Here is a 6,969-nt window from a genome sequence, read left to right as displayed (position 1 = left end):
ACACACACACACACACACATTTCCTTGGGTTTTATGTGAAAATACTTTTGAGCCGATACACCAAATATGAAGTTACATGACTCAAACAAAACTAGAAAATTATGATAAAAATAAAGATAAATGCCAATAAAATTCTAAACAATAAATGTTATCAAAGATTGATATATCTACCTATCACAAGAGAGGTAGGAGTAGCATGTTCTAGAAGATGTGTTTTTCTGTAATAGTTTCTAAATGGTAAATTGTATGGTTTCAAGCACCTAAGAAAAACGTCTACACTCATTCGATCTGTTCGCTCGCTTGCCTCCCTTCTCGCGGGCGACGTGCGAATCCCCGATCCCCCCTCTCCTCCATCCCCTCCCCGTCTTTTCCCTTGCCGCTGCCGGCGTGGTCCGCCAGGCCATTCCCACGCGGTGCTAGCGGAGGCGGGCCGTTCTTTCCCCGCTCGCGCGTTGGGGGCGCGGGGGCCTCCTGATGGCGGTGGTGCTCCTCGGGCGGAGGCGGTCCACTCTTTCCCCGCTCGCGATTTGCGGTCGTGGGTGCCCCTGATGCGGCGGCGCGACTGTTGGCTGCGGGGCGCATGGTGGTGCGGCTGGCTAGCGGCCTCCACTCTGCCCAGATCTGGACCCTTTTGGGCCCTATCTGGGTTGGGGCGGGCCGACAGTCTGATGCGCGGTAGTGTGGCTCCCTGGTAGTCGTGGCAAGGCATCGAGGGGTGCGGGTGGTGGCGGCTTTTGTCGGCCGATGTGCTGCAATGTGGCAGTAGGAGTTGCCCAGACCCATTTGGGCCCGGTCGGGCCAGTAGGGGCCTGCTAGGCCCCTGCCGTCACGTCCGGTCGGCTTCGTGGCAGCGATGAAGGTTGTCCCCTCTCGTCGACTGAGTTGCGGATGCCCCTGAGCCCCTGGGATCCTCTTCCCTCCTCCAGGTCTCGTGTCGGTGGCCTCAGGAGACGACGAAGTTGGTTCAGTGACCGTGGTGGGAAAGGCTGGTGGGCAGCAGGTTGGTTGGTGCACTTCAGATCGTCCGAGGTGGTGGTGGTTGTTTGGGTCGGTGAAATCCCTAGGGCTCGTCCGACATCAATGTGGTGACACCTGCAGGCGCCGCCGGACCTTCCTAAAGGGCGTCGGGTATACACCTTCCCCACTGTCCTCTGCGTACTGAGGGAAACCCTAGGACTTGTCCGGGCAGCAGTGTTGTAGTCGTCGCATTCCTTCTTGAAGGTGTTGCTCGGTACGCAACGCTTCGGGTGCTAGGAGTGCGGTGGTACTTCGCCGGAGGGTGCATCGGTTACCGGTCATCTTTGTTTCGTTGATCTACCAATGTCGGGATTTGTTTCTCTTTCTTTTTCTCTCGTTTTTATTTTGGGCTTGTTTGTGCTGCAGGCCCCAGTGTGCAGGGAGCTGGTTGTATCTGATGGCTGCTTTATAATATAAAGCGGGGGAAACTCTTTATCGTCAAGCACCTAAATCCATATTATGTAATAGTTTGCCAGCCAATCGCATATTGTGATGAAGTTTCTGGTTGTAACATCTTGGAACATTTGTATAAAAGGAAAAAAAATCCTTCATGTGTTGTTTTTAATTAATGGATAATAACAATGCACATGCTTTCATGAGAAAAATGATTTTAAGAATTAAAAAAGGCATTCAAGTGTTATTATCATTTGTAATGCAGTGCAGAATAAAGAGTTTAATGTTTATGTACCACCTTTATTTTGTGCATCAGGTGTATAGGGTCGAATTACATTTTTTTATCAAAGTACATTGCAAGCGTATTATTTCAAAAAAAAAAAGTTCTTGCCTATCTTTCTATCTATGTAAAATTTGACATGCAACCAATACAAATTTTCTAAAGCCCGTGGCAACGCACGGGCAGTCTACTAGTAAAGTAGTAATAACCAAAAGCAGTTCCCTATTTCTCAACCAGCTCAGTGGCTCAAATCAAATCCTGATTCCGGTTCAATCGACCTTATATGGATACTCACATAAATCATGAGGTCCACTGCGGCATTCGGTGAATACCAGCAGCAAATAATTTATGGCTATGCAACGAATCCCCTCAAGTTGCAGAGAAATCAAGCATGGTTAATGTCTTGCCATTTTAGAGAGAAGCTCTTGGCGGTAGGGCTTGTCAACGCCGGTGACACGCAGGAAATTAGCGTAGAGAGGCTCGTCAAGCACATCCATGTCATCCCTCTGTAGCAAAGCAAGAGAAAAGATAGAGAGTTAAAAAATTCGACAATGAAAATCAACCGTGTCATGTGCCAAGGGAGAGAGCAGGCATAACGATTTTTAGATGTAAGCAGCTTAGGTTGCTTGTTGCAGGCATCAATGAGCTACAAGTTGCAGTGCTATTCAAGGCAAAATGGAGCGCAAGGGCAGGGCGGCATAAAGCAGTTGACCACCAAACACACGAGCATTGCGTTTGGACACCCCCATCTATTTCTCTCGTGCGTGTTCTCCCTCGGAAATCGCACTGGAGTGAATAAGGAAGTAGCGAGAGGTTGATTCGCGCGTGCGAAGGAGGATTGGGGTGGAGGCGAGGGCATTAGGCTAAAAGTAGCAAGGTACTCCCTCCGTTCCTAAATAAGTCTTTGTAGAGATTTCACTAGGTTGACTACATACAGAGAAAAATGAATGAATCTACACTTAAAATGTATCTATATACATCCGTATGTGGTTCATAGTGAAATCTCTACAGAGACTTATATTTAGGAACGGAGGGATCACATTTTAGTACTCAATATAGCATGCGCATAAGAGCACATATTAGACATCTCCATCAAAAACAATTAATCCGTAAGGACATGCATAACAAATGTTCAGGGTTGCATGTCAACATTGATATTCTTAAAAACATCTTTATAGACACCATTTCTAGAAATCAGCATTAGGCCATTGGTTTAGAAATCAGCATTAGGCCATTGGTTTACATAAAGCTCATATGAGTAGTTTAGTGTACATCATTGATATGGTTTGGTTATTGTGGTAACCTTTATCATATACACCCCCTATGGTGCCAATAATAGATTTTTATAGCATCAAATTATCCTATGTAGCCAATTTAAATGGGTAGAAAACATATATAATAGGCATTTTCAAAATACACCATATAAAGAAAAGTATTAATTAAGTGTACATCCTAAAGAAAAATTTATAAATAATTGACATGCATGGTTATAGCATAATTGAAATTTCCATATTTTTCTAAAGGATTTCCGTATATAACATCTTTAATTTCAAGTTACGGTTTGAAAGATATGTGAACATTTCAAGAAGTACTTGAATCTGCCAAAAAAAAGGTTAAAAGAGAAAGTAGATGGGCCAAAATTGCACATGGTGCAGCCCATCTACTAAGCGACGCTCGGGCGATCCAACTCTATTCCACGTGAACGAAAATTTTGAGAGAAAAAGAGAGAATTATAGAATGTGCATATGAGCACATATTAGACATTTCCATCGAAAACAATTAATCCTTAAGGACATGCATAACGAATGTTCAAGGTTGCATGTCAACATTGATATTCTTGAAAACATCTTTGTAGACAACATTTCTAGAAATCCGCATTAAGCCATTAGTTTACATAAAGCTCATATGAGTAGTTTAGTGTACATCATCGATATGGTTTGGTTATTGTGCACTCGCCGAAATAGAGAGGATGATTATGTTCCTATGCTGCCAATAATAGATTTTTTGAGAGCATCAAAATATCCTATGTGGCCAATTTAAATAGGTAGAGAACATATACAATAGGCATTTTCAAAATACACCACATAAAGAAAAGTATTAATTAAGCATACATCCTCAAGAAGAATTTAGAAATAATTAACATGTGTGATGATAGCATATTTGAAATTTACATATTTTTCTGACCGATTTCCATATATAACATCTTTAATTTCTAGTTACGGTTTGAAAGATATGAATATTTCAAGAAGTACTTGAATCTGCCAAAAAAGGTTAAAAGAGACAATAGATGGGCCAAAATTGCACATGGTGCAGCCCATCTACTAAGCGACGGCCGGTCGATGCAACTCTACTCTACGCAAATGAAAAATTTTAGAGAGAAAAAAAGAGAATTATAGCATGCACATAAGAACATATATTAGACATCTCCGCCGAAAATAATTAATATGTAAGGACATGCATTACGAATGTTCAGGTTTCATGTCAACATTGATATTATTAAAAACATCTTTATAGACACCATTTCTGAAAATCAGCATTAAGCCATTGGTTTACATAAAGCTCAGATGAGTAGTTTAGTGTAAATCATCGATATTGTTTGGTTACTGTGCACTCGGCGAAATAGAGAGGATGACTATGTGCCTGAAGTAACCTTTACCATATACATCCCCTATGGTGCCAATATTAGATTTTTTGAGAGCATCAAACTATCCTATGTAGCCAATTTGAATGGGTAGAAAACATATATAATAGGCATTTTTAAAGTACACCATGTAAAGAAAAGTATTAATTAAGCTTACATCCTAAAAAAATTTAGAAATAAATAGCATGCGTGATAATAGCATATTTGAAATTTACAAATTTTTCTGACCAATTTCCATATATAACATCTTTAATTTCAAGTTACGGTTTGAAAGATATGAACATTTCAAGAAGTACTTGGACCTGCCAAAAAAAAGGTTAAAAGAGACAGTAGATGGCCTGAAATTGCACACGGTGCTGCCCAACTACTAAGCGACGCTCGGGCGATGAATCTCTATTCTACGCGAATGAAAGTTTAGAGGGAAAAAGTGAGAATTATAGTATGCGCATAAGAGCACATATTAGACATCTCCGTTGGAAACAACTAATTCGTACGGACATGCATAGCCAATGTTCAGGGTTGCATGTGAACATTGATATTCCTAAAAACATCTTAGTAGATATCATTTCTGAAAATCAGTATTAATCCATTGGTTTGCATAAAGCTCATGTGAGTAGTTTAGTGTACATCACCGAAAGAGACAGCAGATGGGCCGAAATTGCACATGGTGAAGCCCATCTACCAAGCGACCCTCGGGTGATGCAACTCTATTCTGCACGAACGAAAATTTAGAGAGAGAAAAGAGAAACGAGTGAGTAGCGGGACTCAAACTCGGTTGTCCCGGATGGAGTCAGGGGGGCTCTAGCCACTTAGGCATCCTTGTGCACGTGTGATAATGAAGAGGGTAGCTGCATATAAACAGGGGCGGAGCCAGGGGGGGACGAGCAGGGGCCTGGCCCCCCCAACGATCAACAATTTTAGTAGAAGCAACTAGTAATTATCAACGAGATTCGATCAATATACGTACTCGGCCCTCCCTATACTCGAATCCTGGCTCCGCCACTGCATATAAACCAAAGGCGACGGCTGATGTAGTAAACCGAACCGTTCTTCACTTATAGCTGGCACTCGATATAATATATGACAACTTTAAAGGCAATTCTATGATGTACTGCCAGAAGCAATAGCTATTTTATTATTATACTCCTTTCATCCGGAATTACTTGTCATCAAAATGGATGAAAATGGATGTATATAGAACTAAAATACATCTAGATACATCCGGAATTACTGCTAGCTACTCACGCATTAACTCATCAAATCTGTAAGGGTGACCGGTTAGAACGTAAAACAAATACCTACATATGTCCATGGCAAGTAAAGAAGTTTTTATTAAGGCGGTTGCACAAGCAATACCTACATATGTCATGAGTGTTTTTAAATTGCCCATGTCAGACTGTGATGACCTGACCCGCATGATAAGGCAATACTGGTGGGGTGTGGAGAATGGAAAGAGAAAAATGGCATGGCTTGCTTGGGATAAAATGATACTACCCAAAGCTATGGGTGGAATGGGTTTCAGGGACATGAGAGCTTTTAACCAAGCTCTCCTAGCAAAGCAGGCGCGGAGATTAATTGAGCACCCCGGAAGTCTAGTCGCGAGACTGTTGTGTGCCAAATATTACCCTTCTGGCAGCTTGGTGGACACTGTGTTTACTGGCAATGCTTCTGCTGTCTGGAGAGGTATAGAACATGGGCTAGAGCTGGTGAAAAAAGGTATGATATGGAGAGTGGGTAACGGCAATAGTGTCAGGACTTGGCGAGATCCATGGATCCCTAGAGGGCCTTCGCTAAAACCAATTACCCCAAAAAGGAGATGCCGACTTAACTGAGTTTCTGAGTTTCTTGATCATAGAGGTAACTGGAATATTGATCTTCTCAATGAACATTTTTGGCCGGTAGACGTGCAAGTGATCCGGAGTATTCGAACTTCACCCAGCCATTTTCGGCAATTCTCGGTGAAAACAGCCTACCTTTGGGTGATGCAGGAGCACATGCAGTGTCACAACGCAGGAGCTAGCAGTTCTAGGCCCGAGGGGGATCGCCCCTGTTGGAATTGGGTGTGGCGGGCCCGAGTACCACATAAAATGCGTACTTTTGCATGGAAAGTATCGGTAGGCGCGCTGGCTACTGCTGCATGCAAAGAAAAGCATCACATCAGCGACTCTGAAACTTGCCGGCTGTGCGGAGATGCTAAGGATGACTCATTTCATGCGTTAATAACTTGTACAGGTTCTGTCTTGGTATGGCATACGATGAGACATGTGTGGCCACTGCCAACTAATGATCAACACGGGGCCGGAGTGGTTAATGTCCCTGCTTGCTGATAGGACTGAGAAGATACGCACCATGATAATCATGTTGCTTTGGCGTATATGGTCCTTACGGAATGACCAACTGTATCACAAAGTCATTCCACCCCTTGAGATCACAAAAGACTTTTTGTGCAGCTATCTATCTTCAATCGATCAAGCCCAGACGTACAACATCGATGATATTGTTAAAGGAAAAATGTCCATGGATGAACAGGTGGTCACCTCGGCTCCTGTTAATGCTCAACGTGCACCCTGGCCAAAACCTCCCATAGGCTGGGTTGCACTATCTACGGATGGTTCATTTGTGAAGGAGACAGGACTAG

Source organism: Triticum dicoccoides, chromosome 1B, assembly GCF_002162155.2.
Source record: "Triticum dicoccoides isolate Atlit2015 ecotype Zavitan chromosome 1B, WEW_v2.0, whole genome shotgun sequence".
Taxonomy (NCBI): Eukaryota; Viridiplantae; Streptophyta; class Magnoliopsida; order Poales; family Poaceae; genus Triticum; species Triticum dicoccoides.
The sequence above is the reverse complement of the archived record's forward strand: the minus strand, read 5'-3'. Positions refer to the sequence as shown.